This window comes from Miniopterus schreibersii (genome assembly GCF_964146895.1).
Source record: "Miniopterus schreibersii genome assembly, chromosome: 5".
Classification (NCBI taxonomy): Eukaryota; Metazoa; Chordata; class Mammalia; order Chiroptera; family Miniopteridae; genus Miniopterus; species Miniopterus schreibersii.
The window spans coordinates 46,067,789-46,087,540 of NC_138106.1; the positions used below are offsets into that span (position 1 = coordinate 46,067,789).

Sequence of the window (19,752 nt, forward strand, 5' to 3'; positions counted from 1 at the left end):
ATGCTCTAGTAAGACATCAAAACCAGGAAATCGATACTGGCACATTACTGTTAACTAAACTTACTCAGTTTTTACCATTTTTTAAACCTGAATTCACTTTTGTGTGTATAGTTCTATGCAGTTGTCTCCCATTTATAAATTTATGTAACTACCACCACAGCAAAGATAACAGAACTGTTCATTACCCTAAAGAAAACTTCTTTTGCCCAGCTGGGCGTGGCTCAGCGGTTGAGCGTCGACCTAGGATCCAGGCTATCAGGGTTTGATTCCTGGTCAGGGCACATGCCCAGGTTAAGGGCTCTATCCCCAGTCGGGCATGCAGGAGGCAGCTGATCAATAACTCTCTCATCATTGATGTTTCTGTCTCTCTCTCCCTCTCCTTTCCTCTCTCTGTAATCAATAAAAATATATTTAAAAAAAGAAAGAAAACCCCTTTTGCTACCGTTGTATATTCTCACCCCAACCTCAAACCCCTCCCTGTCCCCTGACAAACTTTTCTCTCTATCACTATAGTTTTGTCATTTCAAGAATAGTATATAACAGTATATTAATATACACTTTGTTTAACCATTCACCTGTCAAAGGACTTTTGGTATATTCCGCATTTTGCTATTAAGGATAAAGTGGTTATGAACATTTATGTACAGGATTTTATATATAATTCTTTGAGATAAAGAGTGAGCTTCCTGGCTTGTACGGCAAGTGCATGTTTAGTTTTACAGGAAACTTCCAAACTGTCTTTCCAGAATAGTTGTACCATTTTACATTTCTCATCAGCAATGGATGAGAGATCTACATTTTCATCATCCTTGTTAGCATTTGTTGTTACTGCTGTTTTTAATTGTAGCTGACCTAATAGGTACATAGTAATATCTTAAACAGTTTTAATTTGCATTTCCCTAATGGCTAATGATATTTAACATCTTTATATGCACTTATTTGCTGTTTATGTCTTTTGCTTCTTTTCAAATCAGATAATCAGATTTTTTTACTGTTAAGTTCTGAGAATTCTTTAAAGACTTTTGTCAGCTATATGGTTTGCAAACATTTTCTCTCAGTCCAAAGCTTATCTTTTCATTTTCTTAATAAGGTCTTTTACAGGGCAAATGTTTTTTTATTTTGATGATGTCTGGCTTATTTTCTTTTATATGGAGCACACTTTTGGTGCCAAGTTCGAGAACCCTTTTCTTTAGGTCCTAAAGGATCTTGCCTGTGTTTTCTACTAAAAGTTTTAAAGTTCCATGTTTAAATTAATGATCCATCTTGAATTAATTGTATATGGCTGTGAGGTTTAGGTCAAGACTTCTGTTTTGTGTGTGTTTGTTTTTACAGTATAAAATTTTTATATTTAGAATTAGCCAGCTGGACTCAATCTAGAAGATCCCAGTTTTGTTGGCAACATCCAAAGCGTCATAGTCAGTAGAACATATATATGCCTTCCTTTCTCCATCAGGCTTGACCAGGGTGTTGACCTTGGCCTGATCAGGGTGTTGACCTTGGCCACGTCAGTGTCATAGAGCTTCTTCACAGCCTGTTTGATCTGGTGCTTGTTGGCCTTGACATTCACAGTGAACACAGGTGTATTGTTGTCTTCTATCTTCTTCATGGCTGATTTGGTAGTCAGGAGGAACTTGATGGCATAGTGGTCAAGCTCGTTTCTCCTGGGTGTGCTCTTCCCAGGATATTTAGGCTGCCTTTGGAGCCTCAGTGTCTTTGGCTATCAGAAGGTGGGTGATGTACAGATCTTTTTGTGTGTGTGTGTGGCCGTGGATGTTTTTTAGCACTGCTTTCTTTGCCTCAAAGCCTTTGCTTTGGCTTCAGCTTTGGGAGGGGTAGGGGCTTCCTTTTTCTCTTTCAGTGCCATCTTCGTAAAAAGTTGTGGTGTATTTTTTATTTTATTTTATTTTTTAACACCTATGGATGTTTAATTGTTTCAGCACTGTTGAAAGGACTATTCTTCCTCCATTGAATTGTTTTTGCCCTTTGTCAAAAGTCAGTTGGGCGTATTCTTGTTGGTCTGTTTTGGGTTCTGTATTCTGTTCATTAATCTCTGTGTTTATCTCTTTGTCAGTACCACACTGTCTTATTATTATAACTGTATAATATGTCTTAACATCAGATAGAGTATTCCTCCCACTCCATCAAGATTGTTTTAGCTATTATGGTTTCTTTCCTCTTCATATAATTTTTAGAGTAATATTGTCTATGTCTACAAAAAAAGTCTTGCTAGGATTTTGATAGGAATAGAATAAACCTATAATTTAATTTGGGGAGACTTTATTGTATACCAATTTTCAGTTAATGACCATGGAATGTCTGTGCATTAGCAGTCACTCTCCATTCCCCCTTTGTCCTGACCACTGGCAACCACTAATTTACTTTCTGTCTATACGAATTTGCCTGTTCTGGTCATTTTATATCAATGGAATCATAACAATAGGTGGTCTTTTATGTCTGGCTTCTTTCACTTAGCATAATGTTGCACTATAGCATATGTCAGGAGTTCACTCCTTTTTATTGCTGAGTAGTATTCTACTGTATGGATATACTACTACATTTGTCTATCGGTTGACCAACATGTGGGTTGTTTCCACTTTTTGGCTACTGTGAATAATACTGCTATGAACATTCTTATGCAAGTTTTTATGTGAACATTTACTTTTAGTTCTCTTGGGTATATACCTTTGAGTGGAATTGCTGAGTCATAGCCAATAAATCATTGCTAAGACCAATGTCATGAGCCTTTCCCCCTTAAGTTTTCTTTTAGTAGTTTAATAGTTTTAAGAAAGTCTTTTTTAATCCATTTTGAGTTGATTTTTGCATATGGTATAAGGTAAGGGTCCATTTCCATTTTCATTCTTTTGCATGTGGATATCCAGTTTTCTCAGCATCATTTGTTGAAAAGCCTATCCATTGTATATTCTTAGTACTCTTTTAAAAAATTGTTTTCCATTTTAAAAAAATTAACAGTTTACGTTTAATATTATTTCGTATTAATTTCAAGTGTACAGCATAGTGGTTACTATGATGGTTAGACAATCATACTTTATAAAGTGTTCCCCCCTGATATTTCCAGCTACCCACCTGGTGCCATATATAGTCATTATTATTGACTATATTTCCTGTGCTGTACTTTAAAATCCCCATGACTATTTTGTAACTACCAATCTGCACTTCTTAATCTCTTCACCCTTTTCACCCAATCCCCCTCCCTTCTAGCAACCATCAGTCTGTTCTCTGTATCAAGGAGTCTGTTTCTGTTTTACTTGCTCGTTTATATTGCCCTTCAGATTCCACTTATAAGTGAAATCGTATGGTATTTGTCTTTCTCTGACTTATTTCACTAAGCATAAGACCCTCTAGGTTCATTCATACTGTTACAAATGCTAGGACTTTATTCTTTTTTATGGCTTAGTATTGGTACTCTTGTTGAAGATCAGTTTGTCCTTATATGTATGGGTCTTTTCTGAGTTAGGTTTCTTTTATTGGTCTGTATGTCTGTCTTTATGCTGGTACTATACTGTTTTAATTATTGTAGCTTTGTAGTATGTGTTGAAATTAGGAAATTTGAGGCCTCCAGCTTTGTTCTTTTATATTGTTTTCGCTATTTGGGTGTTTTTTTTGTGTGTGGTTTCTTTCACATTTTAGGATTATATTTCTAGTTCTGTAAAAAAGGCCATTGGGATTTTGATAGGGTTGCATTGAATCTGTAAATTGCTTTGGATAGTACAGGCCTTTTAACAATCCATGAACATGGGGTATCTTTCCATTTATTTGTGTTTTAACTATTTTCATTTGTGTTATGTAGTTTTTAATGTACATGTCTCTTATCTCCTTGGGTAAACTTATTCCTAAGTACTTTATTCTTTTTGCTAAGTACTTATTCCTAAGTACTTATTCTTTTTGTAACAGTTTTAAATTTTGAGAAACTTGAAGTCAGATTCATCTATTTTTTTCTTTTCTTTATGGTACTTTTGGAATCATATCTAAGAAGGTTTTGCTTTATCCTGGGTTGCAAAGATTTACTTCTGTATTTTCTAAGAGTTTTATAACTTTAGTTTTTACATATAGATCTTAAATCCATTTAGAGTTAATTTTTGTATATGATGTGAGGAAGGGGTTTTTTAACTTTATTCTTTTGCATATGGGTATCTGTTGGTTCCAGCACCATTTGTTGAAAAGATTATTTTTTTCTCCATTACATTGTCTTGACACCCTGCCAGAAATCATTTGACCACAGTGTAGGTATTTATTTCTGGACTCTCGGTTCTATTCCATGATCTATATATCTAACTTTATGCCACTATCAAGTGTCTTGATTACTGTAGCTTTGTAGTAAGTTTTGAAATCAGGAAGTATGTATTCTCCAACTTTGTTCTTGTCTTTCAAGATTGTTTTGGGTATTCTGGGTCCCTTGCAATTCCATGTGCATTTTAGGATCAGTTTGTCAGTTTCTGCAAAAGCCACTGTTGGAATTTTGACATGGTTTGTGTTGAATCTGCAGATCAATTTGTTAAAATATTTTCATCTTAACAATATTAAGTTTCCCTGTTCATGAACACCAGATGTCTATTTGTTTAGCTCTTAATTTCTTTGAATGATGTTTTAAAGTTTTTCAGTGTATAAGGCTTCTACCCCTCTTGTTAAATTTGTTGCTAAGTATTTTATCCTTTTTGATGCTTTTATGAGTGACATTACTTTCTTAATTTTATTATTGCATTGTTCATTGCTAGTATATAGGAATACAGTTGATTTTTGTATAATATTCTTATATTATGCAACCTTGTTGAATTTGTTTATTAGTTCTTGTAGTTTTTTAGTGGATTCTCTAGGGTTTTCTGTATGTAAGATCATTTCATCTGCAAATAGAGATAATTTTATGTCTTTCTTTTCATGTTAATGCTTTTTCTTTTCTTGCCTAACTCTTCTTGCTGGAATGTCTAGTACAGTATTGACTAGAAGTAGCGAAAGTAGACATCTTTGTCTTGTAGGGGGAAAGCATTCACTATTTTATCATCGAGTAAAATGTTAGCTCAGGATTTTTCTTAGATCGTCTTTATCAGGTTGAGGGAATTTTCTTCTATTCCTAATTTGTTGGGTAGTTTTATTGTTTAAGTTGAATTTCATAAAATGTTTTTCTGCATCTGCTGAGATGATTTACAAAAAATAAAGGTTTATGTCTGGGCCAGTGTGGCTTAGTTGGGTTGGGTGACATCCCATACACCTAAAGGTTGCCAGTTTGATTCCCAGTCAGGGCACATGCCCTGGTTTGCAGGCTCGATCCCTGGTAGGGGGCGTGCAGGAGGCAGCCAATCAGTTTCTCTCTCTCACGTTGTCGTTTCTCTCTCTCTTCTTCTCGCTCTAAAAATCAATAAAAAAATCTTTAAAAAAAATCTTTACAGAGAAATAAAGGTTTATGTTCTTTATTCTTTTGATATGGTAATAATATATTAGTTGATTTTTGGATGTTAAACCCATTTTGCATTCCCAAGATAAATCCTATGTAGTCTTGATACATAATTGTTTTTCTATGTTAGTAAATTTGATTTGCTAGTATTTTGTTAAGGGTTTTTGTGTCTATATTTGTTAGAGATAATGGCTTGCCATTTTCTTTTCTTGTAATGTCTCTAACTCATTTTGGTATCAGTAATACTGATCTTAAAAATGAATTTAGAAATGTTTCTTTGTATGTTTTTGGGAGGAATGTGTGAACAACTGGGATTAATTTTTCATTAAATTTTTGGTAGAGCTCCCCAGTGAAGCCTGGAGTTTCTTTTCTTGGTGGACCTTTTAAATTTAAGAATTCATCCTTCTTTATTAATTATAGAACTGTTTAGATTATGGAATTCATTTCAGTTTAGTTTTGGTTGTATGATTTTTGAGAAATTGGTTCATTTTTCCTAAGTGTTGAATTTAAGAGTGTAAAGTTGTTTGTAGTATTACCTTAGTATCTTCTTAATTGCTGCAAATCTATAGTGGTATCCCTATTTCAATCCTGATATTGGTGATTTGTATCTTTTTTTTCTTTTTGTAGAGGCTTTATGTATTTATTTTTTAGCCTCACCTGAGGATATGTTTTTATTGATTTTAGGGAGGGAGTGAGGGAGGGACAGAGAGAGAGAGAGAGGGAAACATTGGTGTGAGAGAGAAACTTTGATTGGTTGCCTGCTGTACGTGCCCGACTGGGGATTGAACCGGCAGCCTAGGTATGTGCCCTGACTGGGAATTGAACCTGCAACCTCTTGATGTACTGGATTATACTCCAGCCAACGGATCCACCTGGCCAGGGCATGTTCGAGGGTTATAAAATCTTGCTTGCTTGCTTTTCTTTATTTTCCTATTTTTAAAAAATTAATATATCTTTATTGATTTCAGAGAGCGGAAGGGAGAGGGGGGGAGAGAGAGAGAAACATCAATGATGAGAGAGTCGTCATTGATTGGCTGCCTCCCACACGCCCCCAACTGGGGATCGAGCCTGCAACCTGGGAATGTGCCCTGACCAGGAATTGAACTGCGATCTCCTGGATCCTAGGTCGATGCTCAGCGGCTGAGCCACACCTGGCCGGGCTATTTTCCTATTTTTGATTTCATTGGTTTCTGCTCTTTAATGTTTCCATCATACTCTTTGCTTTGGCTTTCTATTTTGCTTTTTATTTATTTTTTTTAGTTTGTTAGGACAGGTAATTAAGTTATTGATTTGAGATCATTAGTCATTTTCTTCTAATTACTGCGTTAGCTTCATTCCTCATATTTTGACATGTACTTCTATTTTCATTTGTTTTTATGTATATATTAAAAAATTTTTTTTGAGATTTCCTCTTTTACTCACGGATTTTTTAGAAGTATGTTGTTGTTTTTTCTGTATTTAGAGTTTTCTGTTGTCTTTCTGTTATTGATTTCTAGTTTGAGTTCTTTATGGTCAGAGAATGTACTCTGTATTACTTTAGTTCTTTTAAATTTGTTGAGGCTTGTTTTATGGTAGAGGATATGGTCTGTCAAGATGAATGTTCCATAGGTGCTTCAGAAGAAGTGTGTATTCTGCTCTTGTTGGGTACAGTATTCCGTATGGGTGGGCAAAAATAGGTTTATAGTTGTTCATATGGAAAAAGATTATTAGGATAGCTTTATTAACTCAAAAGAATGTTACTCAAAACCATAAACCTACGTTTGCCCACCCTGTATATATCAATTAGACTCTTTTGGTTGATTGTGTTATTAATATGGCTACTCTGCTTTAAAAAAATTGTTAACGTTTTCCCACTCTTTTACTTTCAGTATGTGTTAGAATTTCTTATTAGCAACATATAGTTGGGTGAGTATAAAAATCTACCCTGCTAATCTTTTGATTGGTTTATTCAGACCATCTGCACTTAAGGTAATTATTGATATATTAGTGCTGCTATTTCATTATTTGTGTTTTGTTTATTTTCTCTGTGTTTTTTTTCTTGCCTTCCTGCAGATTAGTAGAACATTTTTTTAGGATTCCGTCTTTCATAAAAGATCTGTTTATGATGTTTTTGAGTCTGTTTTGGTATAGTTTTTGTAGGTGGTTGTAGTTATTATAGAATGTATATATGATTTTTAACAGCTTACTGGTATCAACATTTTATTACTTCGACCAAAGTGTTGAAACTTTATTTCTGTATTACCTTTTTATTCTCAGCTTTGAAACATAATTGTATATCAGGTGGTGTTATACTTTTTTGTTTCAATCATCAAGTATGATTTATAAAACTACTGATGGAAAGATAAGCAGTGTATATACCTGTATTTCCTTTCCTTTTGTTTGGAAATTTTTTGTCAGCCAATCTATGGATTTGGCTGCTAGTGACACATTGTTTTAGTTTTTCTTCTTTTGAGAATACTTAAAAAAAAAGTCCTCTTTGTACCTTGCTGTTGCCTGAATGTATTCCCCTAAAATTCATATGTTGAAATCCTAATGCCCAGCACGATGGTATTAGGAGTTGGAGCCTTTGGTGGGTTATTAGGTCATATGAGTGGGGAACCCTTATGATTGGGGTTATTGCTGTTATGAAAGAGGCCCCTCACCTCACTCTACTGGGACATGATCTTGGACTTCCAGCCTCCAGAACAGTGAGAAGTAAATTTCTGTTGCTTGTAAGCCACCCATTTGTATCTTGTTATAGCAGCCCGAATGGACTAAGACATTCCTGAATAGTTTTCCCTGTGTATAGAATTCTTGGTTGGCAGTTCATTTTTTTTGTATTCAAATAATACTGTGCCACCTTTTTGGGCTCTGGTTTCAGAACAGAAATCTGGTGTCATTTGAATTGTTTTATTACAGGCAATATGTCCTTAAGTTTTTTTGTTGGTCTTTAGCTTTTGAACATTTAATTATTATGTGTCTTGGTGTAAATTTCTTTGTGTTTATCCTGTTTTGGGTTTGCTCAGTTTTTTGGATCTGTAAGTTTGTATCTGCCACATTAGAGAAGTTTTCAGCCATTATTTCTTCAAATACTATTTAAGCCCCTCTTTTGTTTTCCTTTCTATGTGGGGCTCCAGTGATATGAATGTTGGGCCTTTAGTTATTGCAAGACTTTTAATGTTTTCCAAGACTGTTGGTTTTTTTCATTCTATTTTCTCTCTGTTGTTCAGATTGGGTAAGTTCTATTTTTCTGTCCTCAAGTTCATTTATTCTCTTCCCTGTCATCTCCGTGTTTATGTTGAGACATTCCAGTGAGTTTTAAAATTTTCTGTTACAGTAGTTCCCCCTCATCTGTGGTTTTACTTTTCATGGTTTCAGTTATCCACAGTCAACCACAGTCTGAAAGTATTACAGTTTCCCAACCATCTACATTGGCTTTGCTGACATTCATTCATAGACATCATTATGGCTTGATGATCCAGGATAACCTGAAGCAGATGATCCTCCTTCTGACGTATCGTCAGAGGTCATCAATAGCCTGATGCTATGTTGCAGTGTCTATGTCATTCACCTCACTTCATCTCATCATGTAGGCATTTTATCATCTTGCATCATCACAAGGAGGAGTGTGAGTACAGTACAATAAGATATTTTGAGAGAAAGACCACATTCACATACCTTTTATTATAGTATATTGTTATAATTTTTCTATTTCAGAGGTTTTCAACCTTTTTCATCTCATGGCACATATACACTAATTACTAAAACTCTGTGGCACACCAAAACATATTTTTTGCTGACCTGACTAAAAAAATAGGTATAATTTTGGTTCATTCCCATTGGATGGCTATTGTTGGTTGGTTTCATTTTTTAATTTGACAGCCTAAGGGAAAAGAGGTCAGTGCCCCTGACTAAATATTCAAAGTACTGTGTGTTTTAAAAATTCTTGCAGCACACCAGTTGAAAATTGCTGTTTTATTTCACTTTTAGTTATTGTTAATATCTTACTGTGCCTAGTTTAAATTAAACTTTATCATGAGTATGTATGTATAGGAAAAAGCATAATATATGTAGGGTTTGTTACTACTTTGGTTTTAGGCATCATCTTGGAACATATCCCTCACAAATACTGTATTGTATTTTTTAGTTATGTAGTTTCCTTTTGCTTCTTTTTTATAGCTTCTGTTTCTTTGCTGAGATTTTCTCTTGTTTCAGGAAAATTTATAATTGATTACTGAAACATTTTTATTACGGTTGCTATAAAATTTTTGTTAATCTCAACATCTGATTCATTTCTCTATATTGGCCTTAGTTGATTATCTTTTCTCTCTCATGTTGCAATTTTCTTGGGTCATTTCTATTTTATCTATTATGTTAAGAGGTTCTGGGCCCTATTTACATTTTTTAATTTAGCAGGCAGTCACCCTATTTAGGTTTAGCATACAGGTCCTGGCCCATTTTTGTGGGCTGTGGTTCCAATGACAGTTTAATATTCAGGGCCTTTATGGTCAGCTTGATTTATCGGATGTTGCTGGGCTCCCACTGATCCTTGCTAGTGCTTCCTGAGGGAGCATAGGGGATTTCCCCGTGCTGAGCTTCTTTCTGAGTATCTCTAGGTTTCTCCTTCTGGTTCCCCCTACCCCAACATTCTTTCCTGTCCCCACATTTCTGGTTGGGGGAAGATTGTCTTGGCCCAGACTGAGTCATTTGCTCTGGCTGGGCCCCTCAGTTTTGCCTGTTTGCCTCTGTATCTCTCGGGAGAAACTAGCAGTCTCAGACCAGGTGGGGAAGGAAGAATTGCTTCTCTTGGTGTTTGCCGTTGGCTGGGCTTCCAGTTCATCTCCCCTGATATTGCAGAAGGGTTCCCTTTTAATTTGGATGAAGAATATGACTATCTGGTCTGCCTTCAGTTGTTGAATTGGTGGTTGGGAAGTGTCAGTCTGGATTGCCTTCCCAACTGTTCTTTTGTTTCCTCAGTCCTGAGGAGTCAAACTAGTTTGCTGCTGCCTTACCACTTTCAGAGTTTTTCTTTGGTTGCCTCTTGTGTTATTTTCGTGGTTTATAGCTGTGTTTGGTGAGGAGGGACGGGAAAAACAAATCTATGCCTTCGTATCCTGTCCTTAATTTTTGTGAACGTGCATGCTCTCCATCCAGTGGGTTATTTCAGCTTTGAAAGTGATAGTATATGCATATGTGCTTTGTGATGTTTTGCGCACTATATAAGTGTTTGTTTCAATTATAATTCTCAGTATTGGACACCTAAGAAGCTTTGGGGAGGTAAGTTATAACCAATTCAAGAGCGTGCCAGGGAATAGGTGCACTCTTTTATTTTATTATTTTATTTCTTTATTTTTTAATCCTCACTGGAGGATATATTTATTGATGTTAGAGAGGGAGGGAGGGGGGGAGAGAGAGAAACATTGATCAGTTGCCTTTCGCATGCGCCATAGCTGGGCATCAAACACACAACCTAGGTATGTGCCCTAACTGGGAATCAAACCTGCAAACCCCTGATGTACAGGACAGTGCCCCAACCAACTGAACCACCTGGCCAGGGCAGTGCATGCTACTTTACTTTGTTTCTCACATAAATAGAATTTTGTTATGTAGTTAATTAAAACAAGGTTATAAAGTCTAGGTGTATTTTTTAATTTTTATTTTAATTTATTTTTTAAATCCTCACCAGAGGATATTTTTTCCACTGCTTTTCAGAGAGAGTGGAAGGGGGAGAGAGAGAGAAACATCGATGTGAGTGATAGAAACACATTGATTGGTTGCCTCCAGCACACACCCTGACCAGGACTGGGGATTGAGCCTGCAACCGAGGTACGTGCCCTTTGCTGGAATCAAACCCAGAACCCTTCAGTCCGAAGGCCAATGCTCTAACCACTGATCCAAACCATTTAGGGCTCTGGGTGTATTTTTTAAAGATATGTTTGTTTAATAGATTATTTGCATGTAAAATATTTAATAATTCCAGTAATACATAATAGTATTTTAATATTAATAAACATTTCCCAAAACAATGTTGTAAATACTATATTTCTAATTTATAGATTGAAAAGGAAAGATAAGATAAAATGTCTTGCATTTATATTTCCTAGTTTTCTACTTGAGAATAAATTGACCACAAATAAGAAAATGTCCATTCTACATTAGTAGAAGCTAGTGTTTCTAAACAGTGAGTTAACTTGCTAAATTGACTTCTATTAAAAAACACACAAACTATCTCACTAAGTTTTCTTGAATTGTTCAAATTTAATACAGTTACTGCAATTATGGAGAAATCACTGGGATCCTTTGTAGCCAGTTGAGATATTCTCTGATACCTATGGCAAATCTCAGCTCCCTAATCAGATTATAAACCATTTCCTTTATGTATATGGGCACACCTCTACAATGTGTCTAGTGCCAGTTGTAGTTCTGGGCATGTGTTGGAGCCAGGAGATGAGACTGTTTGACTTTGGTATTGAAATTTAAGGTGAAAATTGTCAAAAGATGAACTGGATTTTTATGAACCACATGCAAGTTTTTAAATGAGAATATTTAATCATATTTTATATTAGAAGTAATAGTTTCCTCTTTGAGTTTTAACATGTTTTTGTTCACAAAGAATTTACATTTTAAAAAATCAAATTAAATAAACTTTAATTTTAAAATGTGCATTCTGATAATTTTTTGTAGGTTTCCCTTATTACAGTAGGATAATTTTGGTGTTATAAAAAAATCAGATGAATTTAATTTTCTCTGTTTATTTAGATAGTAACTTATTGAGATAGCATTTTAATTTCAAATTTTGTGTTCATTGATGTTAGACTTCAAAGATTTTTTTTACTCTTAGAACATTGCTAAGAGTAACATTAAATTTATTTTAACTTGGGAATGATCTCTCTTGTGGTTCTATGTTACAATAGACATTAGGAGGCAGAGGAATCCAGTTGAAGTCTTTGACTTGACACTTAGGTGTTGTGTAACCTTGGGTACTTAACCCATTGAACCCCAGTTTCATCATCTATAGAACAGAGACAAACAGTAACGGTGTCCACGTGGTTATAAGGGTCAAATGAAATGTGACACGTGAAAGCACTTTGTAAACTGTGAAGTACTTTATCAAGCTATGGCTATATCATCTTTGAGAAGATGAAAACTTGCATGAGTGATCTTGATCATCATAGTACAAAATTACGATTATTTAAAAATTAATGCGTATTTAGTGAAACTTCATGGACAAATAAAGCAGCTTTTTCTTGAGTTTAGTGGCTTACTAATTTTAAAAACTAATTTCTGTTAGTAAATTTGGGGAAGGATAACATTGCTACATTCCGATTGTGATAGGTTTAATTTGGGGAGGTGTCTTCCCTCAGTAGGTGATTTAGATTTAAAGGTCAACTCTATCTCTTCAGTGGTTTATGGTCTAAGGAGTTTATGAAAATGCTTACTGATGTGTTTTCTAACGTGGGTGCACAGTTGGTTTCTTGGTTAACGAATGTTTTCCTGGTTAGGTGATTTGAAAAGGTCAACAGGTGAAAATTTTTAGTTGGTGGCTTTCATTTTCCCACTTAGATAAATTATCTTTTAAGAATTTGATTACCCTCTGTAGGATTTACTTCCTCAGCAAAGTGGATTAATTACAGTAATTGCAAAGTTTATAAGATTTTTGGCTTGATTTTTGGTGAGAGTAGAAATGGAAAATGATTTAGAAAGACCTGAGTAGGGTTATTTCTGGGTTGTTGGTTTGAATTTATTGGGCTATCATTGTCATTCCTCCTTGGGATAGATGTGGTCATGAAAAATATGTATTCCGTTAGACCATCCTTCAGAGTTCTTAAAAGAACACACACGTCTGTGCTTTGTTACTATATAGTAATTCTTTTTTTTTTTTTTAAATATATCTTTATTGATTTCAGAGAGAGGAAAGGAGAGGGAGAGAGAGAGATAGAAACATCAGTGATGAGGGAGTCATTGATCAGCTGCAGCCCACAACTGGGGCATGTGCCCTGACCGGGAATCGAACCCTGATCACCTGGATCCTAGGTCGATGCTCAACCCCTGAGCCACGCCCGGCTGGGCATTATATAGTAATTCTAACCGTAGTCATAGAAATCTCTTGCCTGGAACAGTTTTTTTTCTTTACTTTTTTTTCTTTTTTAAACTTCAGAAAGCATTATTAAATCAAAAAAGTAAAAATGAATGTAAAATTTGAACTTGACCAATTATGTTAAAATGATCTAGTTAAAAGAGGCTAAAGGACTTTTAGCTAAAGTATTTTTTGTTTCAGATTCTTATGCCCTGTGTGCTAATATTTATTCTTTCTTTGCTTTGGGGTTTTTCTTGATTACATTTAAAGGGCATAGGTTGCCTTTTTATTTGACAGTGCTTATAGAAGCAAAAAAGGAAAAAATTTGTAAGCATACATATTTCAATAAACTTTAAAAATTAGGCTCTACAGCCCAGCTGGAGTGGGTCAGTTGGTTGAGCATTGTTTTGGGCGCTGAAAGGTTTCCAGTTCGATTCCTGGTCAGGGCACATACCCGGATTGCAGGTGTGATCCCTGGATGGGGCACATACAGAAGGCAATGGATTGATGTTTCTCTCTCACATCATCTCCCCCCCCTCCCTCCCTCCCTCCCTCCCCACCCCCATCCTCCCTGCTCACCCCCCATCTTCCCTCTAAGCATGCCTCTGGTGAGGATTAAAATAAATAAATAAATAAAATAAAAAACAACAACAAAAAACGAGGCTTTGGAAAACGAGAATTTTAACCAAAATTTCTGTTTATGAATTTAGACTTTATGGTTATATTATTTTGTGCATGTGTTCATGTGGGAGAGAGGCATGTTTATTTTTCCTTCTTGCTTCACTATTTTATTTGTTGTTTCCTTCCCTTTTAACATGTCTGGTTATGTTCTTTGATATATGACAGCCTTAGTTTAGGCCTTTCAATAAAAAGTGAATCAAGAAGGTAAGTAGGCTTTTTGTGAAAATGTTTTAAACAAAAAAATTAACATTTCAAGAACACATGTCTGGCCTGTAGATATTACCATGCTGTGTGATGATGTATGTCGTGAGATTGTGGGCTCGATATCCAGTCATCCTTTTTTTTTAATCCTCATCCAAGGACATACTTAGAGGAAGGGAGAAAGAACGAGAAAGAAACAGAAGCATCGATTGGCTGTCTTCCATACTTGCCCCGATTGGGGATCAGACCCGCAAGCTGGGCATGTACCCTGACCTGGAATGGAACCGGTGACCTTCCAGTGCACAGGATGGTGCTCAATCAGCTGAGCCACTCAGGCCGGACTCGAGTCAACTGTTAAAAAGACTCATAATGTAATACTAAAATGTATAATTAGAAGACGTTTTTATTTCCTATATGCAGACTTTGCCACGCTTTTCTGTCAGCTTTATTCATGTAGCCATGTTAGAGATTCTGAAAGTTGAATATAGTAAAGAACTTTAGAGTAGTGAATAGCAGTGTAGTGCAGATACAGTTTTGCTTTGCTTTACCTGTTTTTAATGTCTACGACAGTACAGTCATGTGCCCCATAACGTTTCCTGCAATGATGGACCGCATTTACAGCCTTAGCCCCATAAGATTATAATGGAACCGAAAAATTCCTATTACCTAGTGACTATGGAGCTGAAAAGTTCCGATGGCCTAGTGAAGCCCTATCCCTCCTAAGGACCTAGTAGTCTTAACTTCCTGGCATAACACGTTATACAAATACTTACCGTTGCATTACAGTTGTTCACAGCATTTAGTACATTACCATACTGTACAGGTTTGTAGTGTAACAGCTGTAGGAGAACAGAATTTTGTTGCTCCAAAATATGTCTATTTTTCATAAGGATTATTTAAGTCCGTTAATTTTAAGAAATTGTAGACATGGGAGAAGTTCTAAAAACCAAGTAGAAGTTACAGTTTGTAAAAGATACTTACATTTGTAAGGGGAATTTCTGTTTGTAAGGGTGTCTCCCTTTTGTTCCTGGGAGGGGACAGGGATGATATATCTCTAGAAACTTATCACTTCTGAAGACAGCTCTCCATAACAACCTTACTCATCTCATGTTTACTGTGCTTTTCCTGGTAACCTCCCATAACTGACTCCCTCCAGCCATATCTTCTTTTGTCTTCAGTGAAGATGGTAATTAAAATGGTGGCTTTAGCCCTAGCCGGTTTGGTTCACTGGTTAGAGTGTTGGCCCCAGGATCGAAGGGTCCAGGTTCGATTCCAGCCAAAGGCACGTACCTTGGTCACAGGCTCAGCTCTAGTTGGGGCGTGAGCATGAGGCAACCAGTCGATGTGTCTCTCTCACATCGATGTTTCTTTCACTCTCCCTTCCACGATCTTGAGAAGGCAATGGAAAAAATATCCTCGGGTGAGGATTAAAAAAAAAAAAGAAAAATATATAAAGTGGTGGCTTCATTTTGGTGAGTTACTCGGTTTTCCTGGTTCTCTCCCATGTATACAGGAGGTACACATGTTATTAAACTATTGTTTTCTTTTGTTAATCTGTCTTTTACTACAGGGATGTCTCAGCCAAGAACCCAGAAGGGTAGAGGGTAAATTATTTTTCCTACCCTACAAAGCAATAGACATAGTATGCTATATAGCCTAGGTGTGTAGTAGGTCCATCTAGGTTTGTGTAAGTGCACTCTGTGATGTTTGCCCAATGATGAAATAGCCTAATGGTGCATTTCTTAGAATGTATCCCTGTTGTTAAGTGGCACATATTTAATGGCTTTTATTATCTACTATCGTTACTGGTAGAAGTGGGGGGTCCTCATCACCATCTGTTGCTCGTGGGAGTGGAATTCTTTCGATATCCCAAGAAAAAGAATTTTCTGAGACTCCTACGGGAGAACAAGTGATTTTTGTTTCTATGGAATTACATCCCTGAGTTTCCAAGGTCCCTTTTCCCTCAGTCCTACCATAAAAGAAGTGTTGCTGTGGTTTTAATAGAAATAGAATCAGAGTAGTCAGTGTCCAGTTTCCATTCTGTATTGAAGCAGTGTTCAATCCAGCATCAGACTAGCTTAGTTGGTGTTCTCCACTGCAGTCCATCAGTCTATTGCATGTGGGGTCTGCAGGGCCACATGGCTATGGAGGAAACATGGGAGAATGCAAGGAAGCAGGAATGAGAGCTCCACAAGTCACAAGAGCAACAAGAGCCATGCACAAGAGAGAGAATTCCTTTGTTAAGGGGATTATGTATTCCCGGATTTTCTTGGACTTGTAGTGGCCATGCCCATTCTGGCCAATGATTTCTGTTCCCAGGTGTGACTTACAGGCACCTTCCTTGAGTCGCCCTGGCTACTGCACATACATCTATCTCCCCTTCGTTGAACCCCTTCCCCTAGTGTTTTGCAGGGACTATACACCGGTTATTCCCTGGGGAATGCGAAGTTGCAGCTTCCTGGTGAAGCTGCTCAAATGACATATCTATAATATCTGGCTTTTCCTTTGCTCCATCCTGTTATTAATAACTAGCTAATTACAACAGTATCACTATCACTGTAGAAATATGTATTTTAAAAGTTTTACATAATTGAGAAGAATGGCATATATGCACTTTTGAATGGGAAGAAAACTGAGGCAGGCAGTGAAGAACTTTATAGAAATAAATTGTTCTAAAGTAGATTTTTTTGTTGGTAACTAATGTAGTAACAAAGCTACTGACCAGCTCAGGACTAGAAAATACTCATTTAGCAGAAGGCTGCAGTGTTTGTAATCCCTTGATAAAAAGGTATAAACATAACTTTGAAATAATATACTTGGTTATTTTCTACAGATTTAAAGTTTGCTTAATTTTTCTGTTTTTATATTCATTGAGCCCTAAAAGTATGTTAGGGCCCCTATATAAAATACTTCATTTTTTCTGAATAAAAAATTATATTTGACCTATTGGTTGTTTCTAATAAAATTTTAGCTTTTAATTTTAATTATCTCCATTTCATATGCCAGGAAAAAGTATTCCATTTACCTGAAGAAATTATGTGTCCAGCATCAATGCAGTATTAACATAGGGTGTTAATTTTCTGTATTAGTCTCTGCTAAAAGGTTGATTATAGCATGACATTTAAAAAATATGGACTATTTAAAAATTATTAAATACTTTTGCCTTGAAAGTTTTCAATACTTAATATTTTTGTGTTTTTAAAAACTATGTTCTTGCCCAGCCAGGCGGGGCTCAGCAGTTGAGCGTCGACCTAGGATCCAGGCGATTGGGGTTCGATTCTCGGTCAGGGCACATGCCCGGGTTGTGGGTTCGATCAATGACTCTCTCATCATTGATGTTTCTACCTCTCTCTCTCTCCCTCTCCTTTCCTCCCTCTGAAGTCAATAAAGATATATTTAAAATAAAAATAAAAATAAAGTTTGTTAAAAAACAAACAAAAAAACTATGTTCTTAATATAATTTTGAGCTGAGGGAATGTTAGTGTGGGATTTTATCAAGAAATAGTACTATTTGAGTAATGGAGAGTATCAACATAAGATTTTACTGAAACACATTTTGTGCTGTTTCCTATTTTAAGTTTAAGATAATTCTAGATTATTGCCCTGACTTTAAAGAAAAGTTTATCCTCAATTAGAAGTTAAATTTTAAAAAGTCCAATTAATGTCAGAGTCATTTCTTATCCTCATAATATCATTTAGCACTGATGGGTCATTAAATGTTAGTTGCTACTAATTTGATTTAATCCAACAGTATCTGTCATGGAAAAATTTTTGTTAGATTTAGCATATTTAGATATAACTACCTTACCTGATTTTAAGAATATGTCTAATCTTGATTCTTTTGGGGGTAACTTGTATTTTTGTACTTTTGTAGGATAAAGGGAGCAATCAACAGCTTGGAAGTTCAGCTAAGTGGTCTCGCGGGATGGGCATTTTCCTGACATATTTTGTAGAGGTAATGCAATACTGTTTTCCTCAATCTTTATTTTTCACCTGTGTTAGATGCCCATATGCTTGCATATAAACATACCTATAACAACTGCATGTTACTAGACAATCCCTTTTCCTTTTATACCCACTTATATGTAGCTTGAATGTTATGTATGCATAGCATATCACTATATAGATATATAAAATCTGTACATTGAAATAAATTAATGCTATTAGTTTTATAGGATGAAGACCATTATCTTTTCTCACTTAAGTAGATCAATTGCATCTTTCTTTTTTAGGCCCCAGTTCTCTTTTTTTAGGAAGACAGATGATTCTCTTTTCTTATTGGTGTATGCTGGTGCTTATATTGGACCTGTGGTTTTTATCTTTCAAAGTGAAAGAAAATTAAATATTTAACAGTTGTCAGGGTATTTACGTATCTGTCAATGGCGCACATTCTTTTGTTTCTCATAAATTTATTTGAGAATTCTTTTAAAAACATGGATGTGAAAATATTAGCAGTTTTAGTGGCCATATTTTCAGATTTTTTTTTTCCTCTTTTCACATTTTCTGGTAATTGTCATATTCAGCATTTCTCATTTCTTATCAAGGGCTTATCTCTACACTTAAGTAGTAGAGAATGTTATAAGGTAAAAAAAATGGGGGGCATTCCCTATTCACATTTATTGTTAACATTTTTGTGTTTGTATGTATCCTTCCAGACATTTTCTATACATATGCAAGCATTTATATCTCTACCTGTGCTTGCATGTTCTTTACACAGTGAGATCATACCATACATACTGTTAAGCAGCATGTCTTTTTTTGTCGTGGTTAACTCCTATATCTTTGCATATCATTCCTTATTTCATTCTGTGTGGTATTCCAGTATTTGGATGTACCATAATTATTTTAGCTGGTCACCCTTTTATGGATATTTATTTATTTTCACTGAGACTCTTTTGAGCAGTTTTTGGTTGCAGAAAAACTTAGCAAAAACCACAGTCAGTTGCCATATACCCTCTCCTCAGCCCAGTTTTCCCTGGTAACATCTTTCATCGGTGTGATACATTTGTTGCAATTGATGAGCCAATAATGGTGATGCATTATTATTAATTAAAGTCCATAGTTTATATTAGGGTTCACTCTTTGTGTTGTCCGTTCTGCATATAATTTTTTAAAGCATTATTTAACTTTTTAATTTTTTTCCCCATTACCATTTATCCCTCCTATACCCTCCTCCACCTTTACTCACCTGCCCTACAACCCCACCCCATACAATTGTTGTCCATTTCCATGAGTTCTTTATTTTTTTATTTTTTTGCTCAATCCCTCCACACTTGGATATTTAGCCTTTTAGCATTTTTGCTGTAATAAATGCTGATACAGTGAATATTCTTGGGTATGTCTTTGCACATATTTAAAAACATATTTGCAGTGTAGATTCCCACAGAAAAAATTGGGTCAAAAAAGT

The 19,752-nt window shown here is 35.7% G+C and overlaps 1 protein-coding gene and 1 pseudogene across 7 annotated transcripts in view; one reads left to right on the forward strand and one right to left on the reverse strand.

The window, feature by feature from the left end:
- ZNF148 (zinc finger protein 148) overlaps positions 1–19,752 on the forward strand; it is a 96,400-nt gene that overhangs the window by 16,212 nt on the left and 60,436 nt on the right. For all 6 annotated transcript variants that reach the window (XM_081138549.1, XM_081138553.1, XM_081138554.1 and 3 more), the window contains exon 2: positions 18,220–18,300. The gene's annotated coding sequence lies outside the window, so the exon portion shown is untranslated. The remainder of the gene's footprint in view (positions 1–18,219; positions 18,301–19,752) is intronic.
- On the reverse strand, positions 1,374–1,864 carry LOC308557465 (large ribosomal subunit protein uL23 pseudogene; annotated as a pseudogene). The gene has a single exon. The product of its transcript is annotated as a large ribosomal subunit protein uL23 pseudogene (transcript).